We start from the raw sequence: 26,310 nt of genomic DNA, 5'->3' as shown, positions 1-26,310 counted from the left end.
AGGAGCTTCTTCCAGGTTTCTCACATGGGTGCAGGGTCCCAGGGCTTTGGGCTGTCCTCCACTGCTTTCCTAGGCCACAAACAAGGAACAAACAAGGATGGGAGGTAGAACAGCTAGGACACAAATTGGTGCCCATGTGGGATCCTGGCATGTACAAGGTGAGGACTTAGCCACTAGGCCACAGCCTGGGCCCCACTTTCTGTAACTTTTAACATTCAGGCTTTGGATAACAGATTATTTCCCCTCCTGTTTGTCACAGTTACTGGAATCTCATTGGACCTTCATGGTCTGGTGACAAACAGGTTTGTCTTTCGGATGTGGGCTGGCTTTGGTTTTCCTTGGGTCTTTGCGTCTACTGTAGCGCACCAGGGAGTTTTGCTTTTCTGGTTGTGTTTTTACCTGCCTCCACTTTAGACAGCAGCCTTCCTCGGTGCCATCTCACTGCGGACTCTTTTGAGAAGTCATAATTATGTCACATGTTCAGAACTATTAAAGGAAATGAGCTTTTAGAAAAGATGGGAGCTAGTGCTTGTAAGTTCTTGTGCAGGCTTCCTAACTTCTGAGCTAACGTTTTCTTGATTATGATGATGGTTAATGATATGTACTTAGCGGAATCATTTGCAGGTTTTATTGAAATAAACTTTTAGAAAAACAGTGCTAGTGCATGATTACACATGGAAATGTTAGATTGCAATTTAAAAAATTTATTTTTATTTGGAAGGCAGAATTGCAGAGAAAAAGAGACAGAAGGAGCTCTAACATCTATTGCTTCATTCACTCAGTGGCTCCCAGGACTGCAGCTGGACCAGTCTTAACCCAACAGCCAGAAGCCTCTTCAGAGATCTCTAGTGTGGGTGCAGGGGCCCAAGCACTGACCATCTTCCACGGCTTTCCCAGGCACATCAGCAGGGAGCTGGATCAGAAGTGGAGCAGCTGGGATTGGAACTGGTGTTAATATGGGAGGCTAGTTTTGCAGATGGCAGCTCAAGTTGCTGTGCCTATAAATATATAAATACATATTTGAAAGGCAGAGTTAGAGAGAAATAAAGATAAAGAGAGGTCTCACTTCATCTTCTGGATTATTCCCCTAAATGGGGAATAAACATGAGCCAGGAGTTTTTTCCGGGTCCCCCAGTGGGTACAGGTGCCCAAGGACTTGGGCCATCATCTAGTGCTTTGTCAGGCTTATTAGCAGGGAGATGGATCAAAAGTGGACCAATCAGAGTGCACACCCATAGTTCCTTTGGGATGCTGACCCTGCAGGTGGTGAGTTTACCTACTGTGCTACAGTGCCAGTCCCAGAACAGGATCTTTGAGCCTTGTAAATTTGAGGCCAGGGGCACTTTTCTCTTTCAGGAAAAGGAAAATTCTTACACTGTTGTTTTTTTTTTTTTTTTTTGGTTTCCCACACCTTAACAATATGAAAGTTCATAGGAAGCATGTATTATGTAAAACCATGTGTAGATTTCACTAATGGTTTTACACCAGAATACACTTATCAGTTGGTTTTATTTTCCACAAGGTTTTTGAAAAACCTTTGTATTGTGTCTTGTCTTTTTTTTTTTTTTTTTTTTAGTACTGGAAACAAAAGCTTTTTTTCTTTATTTAGAGACACATGAAACAGACAACTTAAAGAGATCACATCTGACTGTTTGGTTCCCAGTTGCCTGCAGTTGCTGAGTAGGCTGGGCTGATGCCGGGCATTCTGTCCAGACTGGCAAGGGATAATAATTTCACAGGGTTCTTCTTTGTCCTGGGTGTGTGTGTGTGTGTGTGTGTGTGTGTGTGTGTGTGCCTGTGCATGTGTGCCCATGTGCCCTCAGCTGTACAAAACTGAGGGACTTCCGGGGGCACTCCCACTGCTTAGCAGCCACGGACAAGCTGGTCACAGATGCTAGGTTTCTTCCCTTGCACACGTATTTGATGTGTGTAGTGTTGACAACTTACCAAACTTTGAACTTTGGATGGCTTCTGCAGAACTCAGGCTGATAAGCACAGCACTCGGAGAAGAATGAGTGAAGTTTCTAACCTTCCAAATCGTATTTAAGGACATTGGACAAGAAGTCAAGTGTGTAGTTCAAAAACAGTCTCCTTCAACACACACAGGGAGCCGTTTCGCAGAGTCCGCTTCTTCACGGCAGCTCACTGAGTCTGGACTTGTTTTCCCTTTCTTTTTTTAGAGAGAAAGTCTAATTGATTTCAAGAAGTTGCACAGCAGGGAGATGAGCAAGAATCCTGTGCACAGCTCTGGCTTCTCCCTGCCAAGCTGATTAGGCCAGCTCTCTCTTCTCCCCCAGTCCAGCTCTCTTCTCCCCGAGTCCATTCTTCTCCCCCAGTCCGGGCTTCCACATGGCCTTTGATGTCTGTCTTTCATTTAAGGTTCTGATATAGATTTTCAAGTTCCTGCCAGGAACAGTCCAAGGAGAAACTTCTCTTCTTTCCTGCCTGCAGACCCTCCTCCCTCTCTGCTTCTCCTCATCTCTGCTTTGTCTTCCTGGTACCCACACTGCCTCCTCACAGGCCACCAGCTCCTTGCATTAGCCATCAAAGCTGGCTGCTGGCTTCCCAGTGAGGTTCCCAGCAGGACGTGAAGTCCCTCATTTCTTGTCTCCTTCTGTGACTGCCTTGTGACCTCTGCCAGCAGCCCCTGCCCTGGGCACTCCCGGGCCATGGCCAGGCTAAACGTTGAGTCACCACTGTTTTCTATGAAATCCAACAGACTGTTGACTTGCTGGTTCATTTCCCTCAATGGCTCTTACAATATTTCTTTTTTTCATGACTTTCAAGTCCCAGTCTACAGCCCTTTACTCTCTAAGGGTGATGTCAGCTCTTTATTTAACTGAAGAGGTTTAGGTCAGAAGTCATAAATTCAGTTGCTGCAAGAGGCCCTGGAAATAACTGAACAAAGAGGTTCAGCTAGGGACAGCTGTGGACTGCAGAGTGCCGGCCTTGGTTGCCCTCCCTGTTTGGGTCCCGGGTGGCCACATTTGTTTGCAGGAGTAAAGTGCAGATTCTGGTTGGGCAGGTGGAACCTTCCCCTTGCTTAGTCACATAGGAGACGCCGTGGGAGCTGGCAAGGAGCTCTGGTAGCAGCCCCCGACATTCGCACTTCTCAAGCCTGGCTGTGTTTGCTCCGAGCCCCTCCTCTGTTCTCATTGTCACCATTTGGTCTGCAGGGTCACTTTCCCATCTGCAGTGCCAGCTGTCTCCTGTCCACCAGCCTTCATTGGCATGAGGCCTTCAGGTCGTCCCTTTGCCTAGACAAGCAGCACTGCCCTCTTTAGTCAGAAGCCTTGGCAGTGTTGCCGGGTTCTCCATCTTCTCTGTTCTTTGGTGGTGGACTCACCATGCAGGGGAGCCATGTTTGCTGCCTTTCCTTCCGTGGGTGACTTGCTGATTCTGCAGGTCGCGTGATGGGACACACCTGGCTCTCCTCTCTGAGTGTCACTCTGCCATCCAGCTGGAGTGGGGCTCACCCTGTCACCCTGCTCCCACGCTGACTGCCCTTTCTGTGCATGGCACCACTCTGTCCATGTTTTGGAGCCATCCTCAGTTCTCCCATGATTTCCTTCACCAGGTGGTGTTTTTCCCCCCATCCAGCATCTGGCTGATCCGGCCTTGCTTTGAGGGCCCTGTCTTCTCCTTTAGCATACAGGTGGCCCCCGTCTGCCCATTCTCTCCCAGACCCTGTTCCTCCACAGAGGCCCATCTCTGGCCAGCCCACTCCCTGGCTCAGAAAACCTCAAAGATTGTCAACTTCATGCTCCTCTTTCCTTTACCTGGAATTCTCTTCTTCCATTTCTTGCTGTACCTGTTGGAATTCTACAACTTGACTGAACTTGAACTCATAGCTCCTCAAAGGAGCTACTCATAACTGCCCTTGCCTCTAAGTTACATTTGCCACCTGCTCTTGTCCACACGTGTCTGACCATCTAATGTGACAGCTGTCATTTTATTCCATGAGATGACATGCAGAGCCCTTCTGTTAGACTGTACGCTTTTTTCCGCAGAAAGAAATTGTACCTTATTAGGTTTTTTTGAAACTCTCTTCAGCATGTAGCCCTGAGGTAGGTACTGAGTGAATGTTTTAAAGAGGACCTTTGTTTTATTCATAGTGAAAACATAAGACTATTGACTCTCCCCTCTTTGCTGAAGCCCAGCAGTGTAGCAGTTTTTCTGTGCTCACTACCAGGCTTGGCACATGCTAGGCACTCGTCAAAGAAGAGCATCTTTGTCTCGCACTTAAATGCCACAGTTAGCTCTGTGCTTGCATTCAAGGAAGAGTTTCTACTAGCTCTTTATGAAATATGGAAGATATCATAGAGCGGGCGTGGTTTCTGTTCAGAAGTAGCATTATGAACAGAAAGTGGGTTCATTAGCGGTACAAAAAGCCACTAATAAATACTCTTGGTTCCCAAAATGTTCTTTGTGTGTTCGGCTTGTCCGGCTTTGTGTTTTGTTCAACTGACTGTTGTGGTGAAAGTCATGTGACTTTCCCTTATTGAAATGTTTCTTCTTTTGTTGACATGGGCATTTTCAGTTCAGCTTGTAAGTTTAATTATTCAGAAACTAAAAAAAAAAATTGTGGAGTGAGAAGGAGCAAAGAACAGAACAGACAAGTGTCTTCTGTCTGCTGGTTCACTTCCTGTTGCCCCAGTAGCTGTCGCTGGGCCAGGCCAAAGCACTCCCATATGGGATGTGAATGTGGCAGGTGATTCTTAATCCTTATGCCATGCTCCCATCCAAGCTCATGTTACTGCCTTCTGCATTTTGTGGGAATTGATTTGGTTAAATGCCAGTAAGTGTTGCAGCACCTCCCAGTCCATCCAGGTGGAAGGAGATGGACGCCCCCCACTATGGGAGCCCTAATCCCCGTCCAGAAACCACCTGTGTTAGCAGTGCCCACTGAGCTTCAGGGCTGAGAGAAGGTGCCACAAATGCTGTTCTGATAAATTTGATTTTTCTGTCTTTGCTTCAAAAGATCTGGTCAAATCTTGCGCATGAGGGCAATGGCTGTCACGGTTGACCATGCCTGTGAGTCGGCCACTCTGCTTCTCTTTCTGCTGCCCCGCTATCCGGATGTCTGCCCACCTCGCCCCCTTCCCCACCTGCTTCTGCAGATGTGTGCCCATCCCTGAAGCCACAGCTAGTTCAAGTCCTGTTGTTTTCACCTCCAAGTTAATCATGGGCATGGTAGCTCAGTGAAATAGTTGGGATGCCTGCATCTCACACTACAGCACCTGGATGTGATGCCCGCTCTGCTCCCGGTGTGAGCTTCCTGCTAATGCAGTCCCTGTGGTTGGGAATAATGGCTCAGGCCACTGGAGTCCCACTGCCCATGTGCAGGGGAGGGAACCCGCAGATGGTAGGTCTCACCCTCTATCTTTACCTGCCTGCACGCCTGTCTCTCAAATAATACTAATGAGTGTAATTAACAGAAAAATACAGATAAGCAAAAAAGGAAACTAGAATCGCACTTATATGAATTATGGCACACGGAGGCCCATTGTTGGCGTGTGGGCATGGGTGGCAGGTCTCGGAAGACCGCCAGCTCTGAGACCAGGGTGTGTCCTGTGGTGCTGGGCTACTGTGGGATCTGTAATGAAGAGGAAGTTGAAAGTGTCCGAGAGTAGAAAGTGCGTGTGTAGATGTGTATGAGCGTATTTTTTTTAAGATCTATTTATTTTTATTGGAAAGTCAGATTTACAGAGAGAAGAAGAGACAGAGAGGACGATCTTCATCTGTTGATTCACTCTCCAAGCGACTGCAACGGCTGGAGCTGCACCAATCTGAAGCCAGGACCCTGGGGCCTCTTCTGGGTCTCCCACACGGGTGCAAGGTCCTGAGGCTTTGAGCCATCCTCGCCTGCTTTCCCAGGCTACAAGCAGGGAGCTGGATGGGAAGTGGGGTTGCCGTTGTTAGAACTGGTACCCATATAGGATCCCAGTTAGGACTTTAGTTGCTAGGCTACTGCGCCAGGCCCGCATGTGTGTATTTTACCAGTGAGAGACCCAACAGTAACTCTTGACTGTCCAGCTGAGCTTTGTATCATTAGTCACCACTCTGTAACCTTGCCCCCCCTTAAGATCCTGACCAGTGGATGTACCTCGGATGCTTCCTGTTAGCCATTTAGATGGTTTCCATTTTTTCTCGTTATAAACAGTATTGGTTTGGGAAAATTATCCATGTCTTCTGGTTTGTCCAATTATTTACCTTACGGTTTATTCATGTGGAGTCCTGCGTTAAACGCAGTTAACGTTTTTAGAACTTTTGATAAGCATCACCAATTAAAAATGTATCCTCAATAAGCAATTGCATTTACCAGTTTGGCCCTTACTGTGGTGAGAGGGGGAGGGATGGCAGAAAGAGGAGCAGTTGTGTGCAGTGATCCGAAGAGCTCCTGGCTTCCAGGAGTGAACAAGCAGATGGAAGATCTGTCTCCTTCTCTCTGTAAATCTGCCTTTCAAAAATTTTAAGATTTATTTCTTTTTATTTAAAAGGCAGAGTTCACACACACACACACACACACACACACAAGGAAAGACACTCTCTAAGTGGTCGCAACAGCTGGAGCTTAGCCTACCCAACCCGAAACCAGAAGCCAGGATCCTCCTCTGGATCTCCCACGCGGGTGCAGGGTCCTAAGGATTTGAGCCGTCCTCTGCAGCTTTCCCAGGCCATAAGCAGAGAGCTGGATTAGAACTTGAATAGCTGGGACATGAACTGGCCCTCATATGGGATGCCGATGCCACAGATGAAGGCTTAGCCCAACAGGCCGCTGCACCAGCCTGGAGCAGAAAGGATTTCAACACCAGGTAACTAGGTCGCAGCGCTCTTGGGCAGAGAAATGCCTGGATTCTCATATAACTCTTGGGTACTTCCATATTCTAAAATGGTACCTTAACAATAAGTATTTTATTTATTATTATTGTTTTATTTATTTGAAAGGCAGACAGACCAAGAGCTCACATCTGCTGTTTTATTTTCCCAAGTGGCCTGCAACACCTGGGCTGGGCCAGGCTGAAGCTGACAGCCAGGTCTCCTGTGGTGGTGGCAGGGACCTCAGTCCTTCAGCCCTTACCTGCTACCTCCCCAGGGTGCACCTTAACAGGAAGCTAGAATGGGGAGCAGAGCTGGAACTCAAATGTGGGCTGTCAGATGTGGGGTGCAGGTGTCCTGAGATGTTGAATGTCCACGTGGCTTCTGTGCTGAATACCCTACCTCGAAACCCATCCGTCTATACCATTGCATCTGTGAGTAGCTTAGTTCCTAGGAGGGGACTCAGTGAACTTGCACACATGATGCAGAGATGTTTCTTGGCCGACAAAGAGGCCTGCTGAATCTTGTTAGGTTGGCACCCGTGGAGCTCCTAACGGGCCGGCTCACATTGTGGATCTGTGATGACCTCACTGGCTAGGCTGCTTCATGGAGCTCTGCTGGCACGATGGACATATGCCAGTGGGCTCAAGTCATTGTTTTCGTTCTGGCACTCACTGCAGATTTCACATTAGCTCAGGACGCTGGTGGGAGAAGAGTGGTTGGACTTCATCGTTTTGGGGTGTTATTTGTGCTAACACTATAGGCAAGGCTGTGGTGAAAGTGCTAAATTTGGCCAGGTTGCTTGGGTTTGAGTGCCAGTGTTTCGGAGGGTAATGCAGTTGTTTCTTCTAGGTTTGTAGGAGTGATAGAACATACTTCTTACCAATGATAGTCTTTTTCTCTCTGAAGTCATAATAACTGACTGTAATCAGCTCTGATGGGGACGTGAAGTGTAAAGCTTATGTCCCAAATGTACTGTTATTGTCATTTAAATTCCAATACATTATTATATAAATTGTGTGCCACATGATATTTTTAATGGGTTGTTATGCAAATTCTGCCCTTGGGACCATAATGTTTTAAAGCATTTGCCACAAGGAAACATTGTTAAGCTGGGAAGCTAAACCATGTTCTCTCCCTTCCACTTCCCAGGCTCCAACACACTATTCCACGCAGCACTCAGCTATGCGTATGTTTATTTCCATATATAACTTTGTGGCAGATTTTAATCACTTCAGCCAGAAGCATTCAAAGAATAGTAACTTTTGAATTCCCAGACTGCTCAGAATCTTGGAATTGGAATCTTGTTATGGAAAATGAAAGCTGATTTGCCAGTACTGGCAAGGAAAGCCAGCAAGCCCTTACAAAATGCTACAAATATGACTGCGAAGCTAAATGCTCATTTCAGAACATATGGGCCTTGTTGGAGGCAATGTCAGTGGATGTGCCACACACTAAGGTCTTGGAGCCTCGAGGGAGGTGGCCTCTGGTGATGCTGGTGTAAGAAGTGCGTTCACACAGAGTACCTGGGGACATGGGGTGATGGCGTGATTTGTCTAGCTCATATTTCCAGCACAGAAAACCCAGTGCTGACAGGAACAAGCCCAAAGCTTCATGCCATTGGAGTCTGCACATTCACTACAGCATCCGTGTGATTTCTTCCCCTCTTCCATGTCTACTTATTTTGTGGCTGAAGGCCGCCTCTCCTCTTGTGCCACTTCACTCCCAGCACTAGCCCTGGCCACTGGCCTCTTTTGGACCATTCCCATAAAGAAATACCTTTTATGTTTGCTCATAAGGATCACTGGGTAGGGGGAAAAAGAGCTGTGTTGGGATCCACATGACTGTTGATTGGCCCCAAGTTAACTAGCCACGCAGCCCAAGCTGATGACTTACGTGTGTTTCTCAGAGATGGGCATTTTGTGTGATGCCACTTCAGTTGTCCGTAGCCCATATCTGAAAGACAGCGATCAAATCCCAGCTCCACTCCCAATTCCAGCTTCTTGCCAATACGCACTCTGGGAAGTAGCCAATGATGGCTCAAGCAGTTGGGTCTCTGCTCCTTGTGGTGGACCTGGACTGAACTCTGGCTGCCAGCTTTCGTTGACCCCACCTGAGCTGTTGCAGACTCTGGGGGAACCGAACCAGTCCAGAGGACGAGATTACCCTTTCCCTGTCTCTCGGCCTTTCAAGTAAATAAAAAGATAGAAATGTACTTCTCCGCTAAGCACACTGCTTATCCGGAATTCTGAATTGAAGGAATTTTTAAAAGTATTTTAGCATTTTTTTTTTATTTGAAAGGCAAAAGTGATGGGATGGGGGTGGGGAGAGATTTTCAACCCAATGATTTACTTCCCTAATGGCTGCAGAAATTGGGTTTGGTTAGTCTGAGACCAGGAAGCAGGAACACATGTTAAGTGGCAGAAACTCCAGTACTTAAGCTGGCATATGTTGCATCCCAGGAGCATCAGCAGAGAGCTGGATGGGAAGCTGAGTAGCCAGGACTTAAACTGGCGCTCCAACATGGGCAGTGAGCGTCCCAGGAGGCGGCTTAGCTTGCTGTATACAGCTCGCTTCTCGCCTGTGAGTTAGAAATTGAAAATACAGTCTTTTCGTTTGAAAATGTCTGTTATATGGTTGCAAAATCTTATGGTGAAAGCAAGAGGTGTTTTTGGAATATTTAAACAGTGAAAAATCAATGTGTGACTATATAGTTAAATCAGTGGGTGGTAGAAACAGTAAATCCTGTTGCCCACGAGGGAGGAGGAAGAGCACACAGGGACAGAGAATGAAAAGGCTTTTTGGTCTCTGCATGACTTGAGAACTGGCAACAGAGGGCTAGGCACCAATCAGTCAGAACGCTCTTAATTACAATCCGTGTTCCACCCAAAAGGAGTCAGGATACAATATGAGTTTGCAGCCTGTTTCCTCTGCTGGGTTATAAGGGATAATCCTATAGGCAGAAACTACAGATTACACAACACAATATTTAACACAGAGATTTGCCCCGTGTACCCCATGTGATGCTGGCAGAAGGTCAGATAGCATCTTTCGTGAAGGATACAGCATGAATATGGCCTGGGAGTCTCCAAATATGAAAAATGAAAAACGCTCATTATAAAAATGTATGGTTTCAGGGTTTTCTTTTGTACCAAGGTGAACTAGGTTAGTTCTGTTTTTCACAGATCACAGTTCAAAACCAGCCTGATTAAAAGACATTTTGAGGGGCCCGGTGGCGTGGCCTAGCGGCTAAAGTCCTCATCTTGAATGCTCCAGGATCCCATATGGGCATCGGTTCTTATCCTGGCAGCCCCACTTCCCATCCAGCTCCTCTTTGTGGCCTGGGAAAGCAGTTGAGGACGGTCCAAAGCCTTGGGACTCTGCACCCACATGGGAGACCCACAGGAAGTTCCTGGCTCCTGGCTTTGGATTGGCGCAGCTTCGGCCATTGCAGCCACTTGGGGAGTGAATCAACAGATGAAGATCTTCCTCTCTGTCTTTCCTCCTCTCTATATATCTGACTTTGTGATAAAAATAAAATAAATCTTTGAAAAAAAAAAAAAGACATTTTGAGACACCCTTGTCTTGCCAGCATCCCTTATTGGAATGCTTGAGTTCAGGTCCTGACTCCACAGCCAAGTGCAGCTTTCAGGGAGGCAGCTCGTGATGGCTCAGGTAGCTGGCTTTCTCTTACCCTTGCGGGGACCCTGGTGGAGTTCCTGACTCCCAACTGCAGCCTGCCCAAGCCTTGGCTGTTGCAAGCGTTTGTGGAGGTGAGTCAATGGATGGAAGAATGTTCTCAATGTCTTTATCTCTTTGCCTTTCAAATAAAGAAAACAAATGCATTTTAGAAACGTAAGAATGACTAAGGGCATCTCTGGCTGCACATGAATTGACGACAGGTGTTTTAATGATACATTTCCCGCGTGTTTATCTGGAGCCGTATCAACCTGTTTTTCAGTACCAGAGAACAAGGATGACATGTCGATAAAACATTTCCTCCCCAAATCCCAGAGAATTTCAGGAAGTGGTGGAATGATTCAGCTAAGGGAGTTTTTCCTGGACACGTGACGATGGTTGTGTCTGGACCGAACCCTCCTTGCCAGATCACAGGAAACACTTCTTTTCAAAATTTCTGTCGATGTTCACTCAGAAGTAAGACTAGGACGAGTTTCTGCGTTTGCAGTGTTCACAGATCGGCTCTTGCCTGAGAATGGACTGGGACTGGTGCTGTTCAGGTCGGCCCTGGTGTCCTGCAGAACGAGCCCTTTGGTCGTGTATGAAGGGAGGGCATGGCCGTGTGCTTGGTAGCATTTTATTTGGGAGACAGGTGGCAACCTTACTGAGCTTGCTTGTAGACTGGTGCTCCAGACGCTGAGCTGATTGAAGGAAGGCTCTGGTTTTCATCTAGCTGTAAAGCACGAAGCATGCGTTATTAGAATACACAGTCGCTTCACTGCATAATGATTCTAACATGGTGATCTGTGACGATGCTCCTTTCCAACAGCAAAGGGATTTAGAAAATCAGCACTTGTGACAAACGTGTTTTCTACCTCAAAGAAATCTAGAGAAATAGGGTTTTCTTGGAATTTGACACTGTAAGTAGGCAGGATGCTAAGAGTTGGTTTCGCTAGATGAACACAACTCTCAGCTGTTATTTTTTCTTCTACGCTCTCAGTTCGGCCATGGTTTGGGAGTCAGATTTGAAGCTGGTTGTGATCATGCTTGTCGTTACACTAGGGGGTTTCTTCCAGGAATGCTGCCTGCCTATGTTTGGGCTTTGCATGGCTTGCTTTTCAGTTTAGTGTTGTGTTCTGGTTGTTAGACAGAGCTTATCAGCGGTGCTTGGATGGTCTGTGTTTATAGCTAAGCTCTGATTGTGAGGAAATGACTAAAGACCCTTGCAGTCGATCAAAACTGAGTAGCAAAGAACTTGCTTTGTTTCACCCAAGGAGACCTCTGATGAAGACTCAGAAAGCACATGGTTCGTGTTCATTCAGAGTTCTGAGTTGAGCCAGGGCCTCAGCCTCATGCAGATTCCTCTAGAGGGAGTTCAGGTATACTTTCTCTCTCTAGCTCCCTTTCACCTCCCTCTCTCTCCTTCTCTCCTTAAAAGCTCTGCAGCTCCACGGGGTGGGGGAAGGGATAGGGAAGTTTGCTTACATAGGCTGCTTACTGGAGCCAAGTAATTTTTTTAGAGCTATTTATTTTAATTTGAAAGGCAGATTTACAAAGAGAGAAGGAGAGACAGAGAATTTTCTGTCCACCAGTTCACTCTCCAAATGGCCCTAATGGCCAGAGCTGAACTGATTTGAAGCTGGGAGCGAGGAGCTTCTTCCAGGTCTCCCAAGTGGACCCAGGGGCTCAAGGAGTTCTGCTGCCTTGCCATGCCAGAAGCAGGGAGCTGGATCTGAAGTGGGGCAGCCAGGGCTCAAGCTGGCACCCATATGGGACCTGGTGCAGCAGGCAGAGGATTGGCTTGCTGAGCCACCACACCAGCTTCCTACTCCATGCTGTTGACCTGTTTGCCTTTTGCGTGCTATTTTGAATTCAGTGTTACAGAGCCTAAGTCTATTTTGTTGTCTTTTTAAGCTCTCGCCCAAAGTTTTCTCCTTTCTTGTTGGTCTCTGAGAGCCCAGGCCCACATCCAGGAGAGAGGCTGATGAGGATATACTGAGGCAGGGTCTGGGACATGACTGACTCACACCGGCTGTGTCTTCTTCTTGTGTCCTGCTGGAGCACCCTGTGTATCAAACCCTCTCCTCCCCAACTTCTCACCTTCCCCTCTGTCTTCAGTTGATGTAACACAATAACTAATAAGGAAAGGAAGCTGGTTTTGACTCACAGTCTTGCAGATATAAGAGTGTGGTGCCCACATGGTGATGGGCTAGTGGTGGGTGGTATCGCATAGAAGTGTATATGAGAAAAAAGGAGAAGTATCCGATTGTTTTGATTTTTATTTATTTTTATTGGAAAGGCAGATTTTACAGAGAAAAAAAAAATCTTCCATTCACTTCCCAAGTGATTGCAACAGCCGGAGCTGAGCCCATCCAAAGCCAGGAGCCAGGAGCTTCTTTTGGGTCTCCCACACAGGGTCCCAAGGCTCTGGGCTGTCCTTGACTGTTTTCCCAGGCCACAGGCGGGGAGCTGAATGGGAAGTGGAGCTGCTGGGATACAAACTGGTGCCCATATGGGATTCTGATACTTGAAGGAGGAAGATTTAGCTGATGGAGCCTTGTGCCAGGCCCGAGATGTATCCTGTTGTATGAGAGGAAATATGAGGGCAGCAGGCTGCTGTTCTGTAACAGTCTGCTCTTGTGGAATCTAATCTCACGCCTGTGAGACCTACCACAGTCGAAGATACCTTCGTTAATCCCTCTTAAAGGCGCAGTGGCCTTGCAACACAAGTGCATTGGTAAATCAGGCTTCATGGTGTTGGCAAATGATTTACAAACTGTAGCAACAGCTCTGGGCCGTCTGCGGGCCCGCCTCACCCTCATCTCACCCCTCACTGATGGTTCAGCTCTGGAGGAACTGTAGGTTTCCTTCATTCTGTTCATGTTCCAGGGCAGGGATGAAGGTGTGGAGCAGGGAACCTCCACTCCCTTAAAGATCCTGTTAGTGGTTCGATGATTGGGATTCTTTTTTCATACCAGCTTTTAAGAGGATTATCATTTGGTTGCATTGATTGTTTCAAACCTTCTCCTAGCAGCACAGGGATCTGCTTCTCCAGGTCAAAGAGCAAAGGAGAGAAAAGTGGCCGTTGATCGTGCTTCTGTCCTCAGAAGCCCTTATAGGATGGGGTTCCTAGAAGTTCCCTTTGAAAACTGTTTACTGACATCCCTGTTGGCTTTTGGGTTACACCCTGGTGCGAAGACATGTGTCACTAATGGCTTCAGTGTGTTGGATGGAGTGTGTGTGTGTGTGTGTGTGTGTGTGTGTGTGTGTGTTGGGGGTATGTGGACTGTGCAGCTGGCTGTAGAAGCAGCAGCATAAACCAGTGCTTGCCTGGCGTGCTTTGAGGGGTGTGGGAAAGTTCCTCCAGGACCTTCTGCACCCCCATTCATGCCTGCCATTCTGTTGTCAGTAGTGCACTTCATTGCAGTGTTAAATACCCACCTCTTTTGACACTCTTTGAAAGGAAGAAAGAAGTGGCAGGAGGCGGGAGGGAAGGATTCTGTAGGAAGACTATCCAGAAAGTTATTTACCACCTTGGAGCTGGTCCTGTAGAGTTTCACTTCGTAGCATGTAGAGGAAGGAAGCAGTTCCTCTTGTGTCCTGACTTTGCCACCTGGCTGGCCCTGGCAGGTGCCCACCTGAAGGACACGTGTAGCGACGTCTCTGGCTTTCGCCCTGGAGACACCAGGCTTCTCCTCTTGATGGAGGTGGTCAGGAGTTGTTGAAGAGTGAGCACTTCCGAGGGAACTTTCTCTGTGTTGAATTCTTCCTACCCAAATGGATTTTATTATCGTAGCATGGTAAAGTAGTGTGCCCATATAGGTTGGAGGGGAGTTCTTCCTCAGTGTCAGTCATTCCAAAGACATACAAGTTTTTAAAATAGTGTATTATGTTTTACCTGCTGTTTCTACATACCTGTTGCAAATATACTATTGCTTTTGGACAGAAAAGGGATGAATTACTTGCAGGGGTTTCCTGCTAGCTTAAGTCCTCACCTTGCATGTGCTGGGATCCCATGTGGGTGCAGGTTTGAGTCCCAGCTACTCCACCTCCCATTCAGCTCCCTGTTTGTGGACTCAGATGGGCTCAGCTCTGGCCATTGCGGCCACTTGGGGAGATGATGGAAGATCTTTCTGTCTCTCCTTCTTTCTTTAAATCTGATTTTCTAATAAAAATGGAATAAATTTTTTAAAAATATATTTTACGCCATAGTTAATTCATTTACTCATTCAGTGGTCCGAGAGTGCCTGGTGTGTGCTGGGTGCTTTGTGGTATGAGGATTCTTGGTGAAGGCTGGGGAGCACAGTCAGCCCCCCAGTACTACGAGATTGTCTAGGCAGGGGACGTGGGAGGAAGTCCTGGCCTGAACTCCGTGAAGACTCCTTGTATTCATTCATGGATTTCAACCCCAGAATACAATTTTTCTTTTAATTCCATTTCCAGGAGCTTTTTGAAATCTTCTAGTATAGATTCACTTGTTTTTGATTATTCTTCTGTTCTATTATTTGATTTACTTTGCTTTTACAGTAATTGACCATATAGAGCTTGGCTTTTTTATTTTCTGGTATGCTATAATTTGAAAATATTTTTAATCTGTCATTTTTATGTTTCTTTTCAGTGCGAAAGAATCCATACATATCAGTTTGCTGAGTGCATTTAAAGTTTGAAGAGCTGAAAATCCGTATTTAAGCTGCTGTGTTTTTAAATGTAAGTAGTCTCACCCCTGACCCCATTCCCTTCTGACATCCTTGAGGCCTGCTGGCTATTCAACGGGTGTGTGTGTGTTTGCTTAGTCCTAAAGATACCTCAGTAGAGTCGATCTACCCATTAGTACGTGTGAGGATTTATGACGTGTCCCCACTTAAGCCACTTTTTGAGTCCTGGGGTTACGTGACTCATGCAGATGACTGAAGACCATGGGCACGTCATAGCAGCCAGTGGGCAAGTCTTTGGGTGACACCGAGGAGGAATGCTCAGCCTGGCCTGCTTGCTGCCCTGGGTGCTTTGTGGCTCTTCGCTCCAAGGAACGCTTCAGGCCCTCCTGGCCATCGCTGAGAAGCACCTGCTCACCCGTGAGTGAGCCAGGAAGCTCGGACTAATGGATGGCAGTTTCCCCATTCCTCCTGCTAAGTCATGTCTACAATTTCTTGAGCTTCCGGCAAGCATGTGAGGAATGTGTTTCAGTGTTCTGAATGTTTGCCATGTGCCAGACGCTGCTGTGCTATTGTTTCCATGATCTTGTGGCAAAGTAGGAACAAGATCAGTGTGCTAAAGGAGGCTGAGGCCAGAGAGAGGAAAGGAGGTGGGCTGCTGGTCATGTGGCTGGTGAACTTGGCACAGCCCATGTTGCGTGCTAGCCAAACCTTAAAGGCTGTTGAATACTTGTCCTAGCAGGATCGTCAGAAGGCAGCTGGTTCCTTCTGGGTCACGTTCTTAGTGCTGTGATTCCAATCCTTCTAAATGAAGAAGCTACTTGCAGAAACCTCTTCCAAAAGATCCCAAAGGTTGGATGTTCAGTTCCAGCCCTTACCGTGAGTTCCACTGTGTGGTACTTCAGCTCCTAGGCTAACCAAGGAGAATGAATAGGCGGGCTGTGTTCAGGGCGCTCTTTGGATCAGTTCACTGTGGAAGTGTCCTGACATACAGGAAGGTGTGCACTGTGAGTGTGGATGGCTGGATGGACTGTGTCACCAGCACCTCAATTATCAGAAAATTAGCAGCATCAGGTGGTCCCAGGCATAACCCAAGTCCCAACTTGGTAGTGTTTCATTGGTTCTGCCTCTTCTTCAGATTCAAGTAGGATCATACAATCTATATTCCTTTCTGTCTGGCTTATTTTGTCAATGCTAATCGTGAAATTCACAGGTACTGTTCCATGTGACTTTTTTTTTTTCACTCTTGTAGTATGAATGATACTCTGTGTGTCTCCCACAGCTGCTATTCCTTCCACTGGTGTCCCATTTGTACGTACCACTTGTGGTGCCCTGTGGATGTCTTAGTAGCTGTTGACTGCTGATGTTTGCTTTTGTTTGTTGAAGGGCTGCTTGGTTGTTTAGATTCAGTAGCCCAGGGAGTCATGTTGAATTACAGTGAGCTTCTTGGAAAATAGAGAAGCTGACTGGAGGTGGCGGTGCGGTTTGCGTGACACCGGTGCAACACCCGCGTGCTCACTCTTCCCCTGGACAGGAGAGCGCTCTTGTATCGAACTCTGGGGGCAGGACCAGATGGAATCCCTCTGTAGAACGGGTGTATTTGTTGTTGTTCTCCTTTCATTCATTGTATGTATTGGAAAGACAGAAATGAACAGATGGGTTGTCCATCTGCGGGTTCATTTCTTCAAATGTGTATAACTGTGGGGCTAGGCCAGGCACCCAGACCTCAGTCAAGGTCTCCCAGATGAGTGGCAGGAGGTAATTGACCCATCGCCTGCTTGCTTCCCCGGGGAGGTGCATCATGAGGAAGTTGGATGAGAGGCTAAGCTGGGGCACTCTGGGACAGGATGCAGACATTGTTAGTGGGGTCTCAATCTCCATGTCCAACGCCTGTCCCCAGGGGAGAGTTTTGGTTGCAAAATACAGGGAGAGACTACAGTGGGGGAGAGAAAATGGATCCAGAGGAGAGCTGCATGTGGGCCCCTTAAGGAACTGTCAGGTCTGCTTGCCAGCTCCGCCCAGGGCCTGGAGAAGTGGCAGCCCGGCTGCCGGAGACCACATGAGTTACAAGAGACGAGTAGAGGGATCAACGCTGGCTGGATGAAGCAGGCTGGAATTCCAAAGGAGCTCTGAGTATCTGCTCAAGCCATTCATCATATGTCTAACTCTTCTTTCAAGAACTCTTTGCAAAACCAGTCCCTCAAGTATGAATCTCGAGACAAGAATTCATGTAGTAAGCTAAATTACCAAACCTGGAAAAATTTGTTTCCAGATAATTGTGATAAGAAGGCTGCTGGGCTTTGCTGGGAGAATATTCTACATTTGGATTACAGCTCTAATGCCTTTCTGGCCCGTGGCGTCTTGGTTCAGCTCCCTCATCTGTGAAATGGGGATATTAATATGCCCACTCATGAGATGCCTTCTAAGTTTTCTGTGACTGTCTTCTGCAATGGGGTTGGCAATGTGCTTCTGGACACAGTGTCATTTAGCAACTAAAAGTCAATTGTTATTATTTCTCTCATTTTTTTAAGATTTATTTTATTGGAAAGGTAGATTTATGGAGAGAAGGAGATAGAGAAAGATCTTCTGTCTGCTAGTTCACTCCCCAAGTGGCCGCAGTGGCCGGAGCTTAGCTCATTCGAAGCCAGGAGCTTCTTCCCAGTCTCCCATGTGGGTATAAGGTCCCAAGGCTTTAGTCCTTTGTCTACTGCTTTCCCAGGCTACAAGCAGGGAGCTGGAAGGGTAGTGGAGCAGCCAGGACCCAAACTGGTGCCCAGAGCATGCAAGGCGAGAATTTAGACATGGAGCTATCACACCAGGCCCTGTTTCTCTCATTCTTGTAACTGACATTACCTGTTTGTCACTAATACATCGTGAGAGTCATTATGTTTTAAAACCATGAGGCTTAGTGGCTTAATGTTTGTGTTTTCTCAAGTGTGGTGAACACTAACAAAAATATTTTTCTATTTGCCTCACCTTACATTGAAACTCAGAGGAGGGAAGAAGGGAAACATTTGTTCATAAGTCCTTGGCATATCCCTTGGCAGGGTGAGTCAGGGATGCCGCTTGTGGTTGGCAGAGCTGGTGGATGTGATTTGTTTGTGACCAGAGTTGCTGAGCTTAGTGGGAAAGTCGTATCACTTTGCACAACAGAAAGCAGTCATCTTCTACATAATGTTCTGAACTCTGGCCAGGCATTCTGCAAACAAGTGTCCTAGTTTATTCAGGTGTCCTGAGAGAGGCTCAGAAAGTCACGGCCACCCTTGTAGGGTGTGTTCCAGTGGCTGTAATCCGTGATCCCTCTCCACCTGTTGGTGCTCTGGACCAGCTCTGGGGGCTTCTGGTGCACACGAGCCTTGATTTTCCCCATCATTGAGATGCAATGTATGCAAAGGGTCGTCTAGTAATCTGAAAAGCAATCATTGGAAGAATTGTGTGTTTAGTTGTGTTTATTTGCTTGAGATGGAGAGACAGACCACTCCCATTTGTTGGTTCCCAGGGCTTGGAGTAACCAAAGTTGGGAGCTAGGAGCTCTCACAGCATCACCTGCTGATTCCCAGGATGCACATTAGCAGGAAGCTGCAGCTGGCAACAGAGCTAGGGCTCGAACCCATGCACTCTGCTCTGAGATGCAGGTGTCTTAGTTCTCAGGCCAAATGCCTGCCCAAGAAGTGGTCAAAGAATGCGACGTATGTTCACAAAACTGTCACTGCTCATAGCAGATAAAGTTCCAAATGAGTAGAGTGTTGTGACTGAATGAATACAGTGTTGGGTACATATAGATTCACTTTCATGCGATTTTTACTTGGCACTACTGCACATTGAAGTGTTCATTACTGTGTGTGTATGCTTCTAAGTTGTGCGAATAGATATTGAAGACATTGTGCAGAAGTCTACAGAGTTGTTGGGTTGTGGAAGCTTCACGGGGCTTTAGATTTTTGTTTACATTCTCCACATTATAAGCCCAGTGGGGAATATCTCAAATACAATTTGGGATTGCCATCATCCCACAGGAATCTCCATTCTAGTCCCAACTGCTCCAGTTCCAACGCAGCTGCCTGCTAATGCGCCTGGGACAGCAGTAGAAAAGGGATCAACTGCTCGGGTCTCTGCCACCCAAGTGGAGACCTGAATGGAGTTCCAGGCTCCTGACTTTAGCCTGGCCCAGTCTCAGCTTTTGCGTTAGGAGTGTGAACCAGTGGATGGAAGATTTCTGTCTCTGTAACTGTCATTTTAAAAAAATGTCCTTTAAAAACCCAGTCTTTAAAAGGTAACATTAAATGTGAGCCTGGCGCTGCAGCCTGGCACCTAAAGTCCTCGCTTTGAACGTGCCGGGATCCCATATAGGTGCTGGTTTTAATCCCGGCGACCCCGCTTCCCATCTAGCTCCCTGCTTGTGGCCTGGGAAAGCATTTGAGGATGGCCCAAAGCTTTGGGACCCTGCACCGGCGTGGGAAACCGAAAGAAGCTCCTGGCTTCTGGCTTCGGATTGGCTCAGCTCCAACCGTTGTGGCCACTTGGGGAGTGGACCATCGGATGAAAGATCTTCCTCTCTGTCTCCTTCTGTCTGAATAACTGACTTTCCAATAAAAATAAATAAATCTTAAAAAAAATAAATCTTTTTAAAAAAGCAGCACTAAATGGACCCACAGAGAAACCTTGAAGGACTTGCTGGTGTTCTTTTGGTTTGCATTAGAATTTGAAAGGATCTGGAAACCTCATGAGCAGGACCCTCAGATCATGCCCCACATCAGGGCCTTTGGGGTGGTCTCAGGTGGCTGTGGCTGCCGTCCATCCCAGGGTGCTGAGGCTGGGTGTGGCTTCTCTGCCTGTCTCCCCCTTCTCCAGATACAGGTAGGAAAAAAAGAGAATGTGGGAATGCCGATCTCACCCACCTTCCTGTAGCCCTTGACCCTAGTCACCCTGATCAACTATGTAAAAATTTTCAGAAGTAAAAATAATTTTTAAAAAGAATGTGAAGGGGAAAAAACCCCTGCACTTTCAGTTTTTTGTGGTGGCGTACATTGAACTGGAAAGTATCTGCACAAGAAAAAAATTAGTGTTTGAATTAGCATAAATAAAATAAGTAAGTAGTGGCTGCAGGTGTTTGGGACCTGCAGTCTTTATTTGGGATGTGCCTAGTTCAAATCCTGGCTCCACCATTTCTGGCTGATGCTGTATCTCTGTGACTCAGTGTCAGTCCCTGCTTACCCATGGGGAAAACCTTGATGGAATTCCTGGCTCCGGGGCTTCCGCCTGGCCCATCCCTAGCTGCTGCTGGCAGTGGGCGAGTGAACCTGCACAGGTAAGTCTCTCTCCTCTCTCCTTCCACCCCTCAAATGAAATGAAAATAACTAAGTGTTCAACAGTGTCATCTTTTTTTTTTTAAAGATTTATTCATTTTATTACAGCCAGATATACGCAGAGGAGGAGAGACAGAGAGGAAGATCTTCCGTCCGATGATTCACTCCCCAAGTGAGCCGCAACGGGCCGATGCGTGCCGATCCGAAGCCGGGAACCAGGAACCTCTTCCAGGTCTCCCACGCGGGTGCAGTGTCCCAATGCACTGGGCCGTCCTCGACTGCTTTCCCAGGCCACAAGCAGGGAGCTGGATGGGAAGTGGAGCTGCCGGGATTAAAACCGGCGCCCATATGGGATCCCGGGGCTTTCAAGGCGAGAACTTTTAGCCGCTAGGCCACACTGCCGGGCCCAACCGTGTCATCCTTTAATAATTCCTTTTCAATACTGACCTGTGTCCTCATTCCCGGGAGTACCCATGCTATGTTAGCAGGATCAGTCCTACAGGAAGAAATTAAAAGAAACTGAATTGTGCAAACTGAGTCTGTTTTCAGCCCTGGGAAGACTAAGTGACTGCTCACTTGCAGAGAGTACAGACACCGCCCTCCCCGCCCTCCCTCCTCCCGTGTTGTTCAGTCCCCCGGGGACTGTGGCACAAGCTGGCTGGTTAGCCCTCTTTGTAGGCTGACTGGACGCAGGCCCAAGGATGAGGTGGGGCTCATGTCTGCTTTCGCCTCTGCCTCAACTTCATTAGGGCCAGCAAGCCTGTGGGGTTACGCAATTAATGGTGTGCTCACTGCGCCCTGCAGTGTAGTAGTTTGCAAGCAAGCCGTAGGTCGCCTCCTCTCTTCCCATCCTCCTCGCCGTCTGTATCACTTCAATACTGTTAAGTGCCAGTGCATGTTACTGTTTATTTTAGGCAGTCGATCCTATAAAAGCCTGACAGTACTGCCTGGGCGTGGCTGACTTACCTGACTATGTGTCACATGTGTTAATTGTGTGCCTAATTGGCTTGTAAATCGAGTTAAGATGTAAATGACTTCATTTCTATCTGTCACTCGCCACATTTTTCCTTTGGGTTTTGTTTCCCTCTCCCGCTGTTACCAAATGTCAAGGTTTATCTTTAGTAATCCAGTAGAGCTTGGGTTAGGTCGTCTGGGCACTTCCTTCTGGCAGCTTCTATGTGTGTGTGGATGTGGGTGAAGACAGAGGCTCTGTTGCCAGCTACTTGCTCAGAATACCTTGCCAAAGCCACGGTCGTCTTTTAAATCTCAGTCGCTTTTGTGTCTTCTCACCTCTCACTAAGCTGGCAGTCAATCAGCGACTCTGACTTTCTTGTTTTCTGTAAGAGACCGGTTGCTGGAGCATGACTGGATTAGGGGAGAAGGGTTGTACACATTGAGCCGGTAACTGAATCTGTCATCTGTGTATGTGTGTGCGTGCTTGCTTGTCGGAGCTGGTGCTGTCACTGGACGAGTGAGCTTTCCCCTCACCACCAGGTATTTATAAATTTAACGAGGAGGCCTTAGCAACTAAGATGGCTCACAGGTGTTTAATTCCAACAATTTTTTTTTTTTTTTTTAAGAAATGAGATGCGAATCTAAGGGAATTTTGACTGTCCTTTGTGCATCTGCGTTTTCCTGTGATGGGAAGCTCCCTGCTGGGCGTGGAGAAGTGGGGGGCATAATGTCAGGATGTCCTTAGCAGAAGATCAAGGCTGCGTACATCAGAATTGCAGAGATGAGGCTGGGCCCCAAGGCTGTGCACTGAGGCCGCCCAGTCTGTTGTAGCCAGCCCTCAGAGGCTTTTTGCCACGGGGAGATGTCAGCTAGGCAGATGAGGATTTGTAGCCTCTTGCCCATGCAAGATTTACCCACACAGTCCCCAGACCCACCCTATTATGAGCTGCGTCTAAGAAACCGTAGCTGCTTTCCGATTCAAGCAGCCCTGGTTTCTGTGCCTGCCCAGCGCAGTCCCCCAAGGACAGTAACCATCTTTTTTTTCTTTTGTCCTTTCACTTGCGCCATCAGCTCGGCTTGGGTGAGTTGTGTGATTTGCTTTATTGCTTTACCTTAGTAGTTCTCACAATGTGCCTGGCTTTTGGATGCTAGGCCATTTGATACTGTGATGTAACGAGATGCTTGAGGGAAAGGTCATCCAATGTCTTTCTGGGCTGTTCCAGGCATTTCGTGCTATTTTTATTTGGATCTAAGCTTCCAGACCTTTGGTTTCTGATGCACTTGGTTCTCCCTCATGGCCTTGGCCCCTTAGCTTGCTGGGGAGCTTTTCAGCAGCCCCGCATGACTGTTTGGTTCCACATAGAAGTGTCCTCTCCACCTTCAGGGGCATCAGAAGGTGCAGGACGGGGTTCTGCATTCCCACTGCTCGTTCTCCTGGAGCGGAGAAGCTTCCAGAATACCACCCTCCAGAAGTGACCTCCTTCTTGCAGGGGCTGACAAAATGTGATTCCAAGGTGTTCTCCTAAAACCTTGGAAGTCTTGCTCAAGTAATGATCGAACAGAATGTGTACTTTCCTTAGAAAAGTGGTATTCTGAGTTCTTCAAGACCTGTGTTGGTATGCTTTTGAGGCCTTTCACCCAGGTCGGATGTCCCAAGGGTTTGGGACAGTTAAAACATAGCCATCAAGCAGGGAAGAATAGGAGTGCAAGTGCCTTGTGGGAAACACCGTCACTGAGGCCAGGGGCAACCCCTGCAGGAAGTCCCACAGCCTCTGCCTGGGCACCTCTTAGCCTCATGATCCCATCCCCTCCTTTCTCTTGGGAGCCAACAGAGCAAGTTCATCTTTGCAGAACTGCCAGTGATGTTAGCAGGACAGAGAATGCCAACCTCAGGAGCAATGAGGGGATTCCAGGCAGGTGGGCAGCTTCCCAGCTACAAAGTGTGAAATATGCAAAGTAATCCCAGTGAGTATGGCAGGAAACCCCAGCAGTGCACGTTTATGACACACCTGGGGATAAAACGTATGCTCTCTGCACGTGAGGGGATGTAGTGCTGGATGGGCACAAACGAGCACGAGACCCTTTCTGCAAAGGAGCTTGCTTTGCACCCGTGCTTTGGAGGGTGCGTTAGAATGTGGTGTGGAACAGAGCAGACAGAAGCAAGGTTAGGACTGCTCCGAGGGGAAGGCACAGGATTAGCAAGAGCCTGGGGGCAGGAACCCTTGGAGCAGGACCCTCAGTGGTCTAGGTGAGAGGAGTGAGGGTGGGGTAATGTCAGATATCGGGATCCTGTTGTGGGGTCTCCTTGAGCTATATTCTGTGCTAAAAATGCAGGGATTGTGTGAGAGCCGCCACCAGCAGAGAGGTCTGTGCTACGAACCGGTGCCGCTACTCACTCCTCACTCTTACTCTCTGGGGTGGGTGCGATGGGTAGATGAAAAACACAAAGTCCAGAGAGGCTAAGTGGCTTCTCCAGGAAGTGCAGGCCTGGGATTTTAAACCAGGAAGTCTTATTTAAGAACTGTGTTGGGAGAGCATGTGATGTGGTGATTAAGATGCTGTGTGGGATACACACATCCTACATGGAGTACCTAGATTGCAGTCCCAGCTCTTCTTCCGATTCTGGCTTCCTGCTAGTGCAAACCCTGCAAGGCAGAGGAGTATGCAGTAGTTAGATCCCCTCCTTTCATGTGAGAGGCTTGGCTTGATATCCTGGCACCTGACTCCCACCTGGCCCAGCCCTACCTGTTGAGGCCATTTGGGGAGTGAACCAGCAGATGAAAGATCTCTTTCGTCTCCCTCTTTCTATGTCAAGTAAAGAGATAACTCTTTAGGAATAAGAAATGAATTTACAGGAATTATTAGTCTCTGAGTTATGAAAACAAAAAAATGTACAATTATTCAGCAGGTGCATATGAAATATTCAGGCCTGTGCTTGTGACAGTGGCCTTGGGAGCAGGCAGGGGACCTGGCTCCCATTTGGGAAGGGAAGGAGATTTTTTTAGTATCAACAGAAGCCAGATACTAGAAATCTTACACATTGTGGAGCAGTGCCTCTGATAGTCTGTTTTCAGCAGGTCCAATTTGCATTTTAAAACTTAGAACTTGAAGGGGAATATTTACTAACTCATGGATTGAACATTTTTTTGCAGTTGATTAGGAATCCAAAGCCTGGCTCTTGGTTGCGTGAGTAGCTATGGATGAAAGTAAAGTTACTATCAAAGCTTTGTTTAGAGTAGATGTTCTATTTTAAATATGGGTCTTGGATATTAGAGGCACATAGTGTAACAAATATGATGCGGATTCCCCCATTATTGGAGCTTCTCCAAATAATTTTCCTGATTTTACTTTTGATCCTCTTTGTCTTACCAGTCCATCTGGAAGTTGCAGATATCATAATACTTTCCTTTTAAATATTTTACCTTAAATTCCCTGCTAGCTAAGAACATTCTTACCCATAACCATATCTAAGTTTGTGGAAAATAAGTTTAAAAAGTAAATTTATCAACATGCAAAACCAATTGAAATCTTTGCATAGGAGAGGTCTTTAAAAATTCACAAAAATGAATATATAGAACTATTGAGGATATTGACTTTTCTTCCATCAAAATAAGCATCTTTTAATTCCATTCCCACAGCATTTATAAAGTATCCTTGTATATTCCGCCAATATTCAGACTTAGGACCTTCTGCATCTGCTACAACAGCGTCCTTTTACTGTAGTTTGTTTTGCTTCGTGGATGAGATGAAGGATTTTGTCAAAAACCTTGAACAACTGTCATCCACATGGTTCTTAAGTCTCCCTTATGAACCACGCCATCTCCCTGCCTTTTTTGTTTTCCTGACTTTAACCTGTGTAAAGTCTAAGGCAGTCTATTAGGGGGCGGCGTCCTACATCCTAGACTCATCATGGCATTGGCTCTCATGTGAGTCAGTTTAGATTAAATGTCACCAGCAAGTATAGGAACTAACCACTCTCTGCCGAAGTGGGTGATGTTAGCCAGGCCGAATTTAGTCACTTGCCTAAGAAGTTGTTCGCACACCTTGTTGTGGTGACGGTACTGAATCCTCTGGAGAGCTAGCAGGTGGGGTGATTCTTGGAAATTGTGTACGTGCCTTGGGCCCTGGCAATCAGTAGTTGGACATCCCTTTTCCAGCGTTCTGTGGATCAACTATGATGGTGGTGGTTAGCAAGGTGGTGCTAACTGAATTTCTGAAGTTGTTTCACTGAAGAAATACTCTTCTTTCATCCCATCCCATGCTTGGAGAAAAATTTCAGCCCCAAAGACAAATGAGAGGAGGAGCAATGAAAGTGAAAAGGGAACACAACCATCCAAATATATGTTAGCCCGAAAGATGTATGAAGAATTTGCTTCTCATTTTGTAAGTGGATTTGCTGGCAGGTTCTTTGAGAACGAGCAAGTGAGTAAGAAAGAAAGCTCTTTATTTTAGAAATTTGCGCTTAAAATGCTAACTCTTTATTAACACAGGTGAGGAAAAAAAAAAACTAAGTTATTTAGCCGCTCTGATTTTCTTCTGGACTGAAAGAATTCTCTAGTCTTGAGATAAAGTTCCTTTCAACAGCACAATCTACACAGATATGTTGATCCTTCCATTTGAAAATGCTAGGGAAGTAGTGCTTTATAAAGCATACTATATTGAAAACAAATGGGTGTTAAAGCCAAGGGACTCCTTTGAAAGGTGGGATGAAGTGGAAATTGTTTAGTAGGAGGGAGAATTTGTGATCTAGGCTAATAATCATTTGGGGAATTCATCTGAAGGCTTTGTACCCACTCTACTGGTGAGTGGTTCACTCAGTGAGTATTATCTGATGAGGATCTTATTTCAAGGCTGAAAGCAGAGCATTGTTCTGTTTGTTGGGATATTAGGGAGTAGATGTTAGG

General features: G+C 46.9%; 1 protein-coding gene across 8 annotated transcripts in view; it reads left to right on the top strand.

The window, feature by feature from the left end:
* Nucleotides 1–26,310, top strand: part of PPFIBP1 (PPFIA binding protein 1) — a 129,881-nt gene that overhangs the window by 36,082 nt on the left and 67,489 nt on the right. For all 8 annotated transcript variants that reach the window (XM_058655736.1, XM_058655733.1, XM_058655732.1 and 5 more), the window contains exon 2: nt 15,116–15,204. The gene's annotated coding sequence lies outside the window, so the exon portion shown is untranslated. The remainder of the gene's footprint in view (nt 1–15,115; nt 15,205–26,310) is intronic.

Source organism: Ochotona princeps, chromosome 27, assembly GCF_030435755.1.
Source record: "Ochotona princeps isolate mOchPri1 chromosome 27, mOchPri1.hap1, whole genome shotgun sequence".
NCBI lineage: Eukaryota > Metazoa > Chordata > Mammalia > Lagomorpha > Ochotonidae > Ochotona > Ochotona princeps.
The sequence above is the reverse complement of the archived record's forward strand: the minus strand, read 5'-3'. Positions and strand labels throughout refer to the sequence as shown.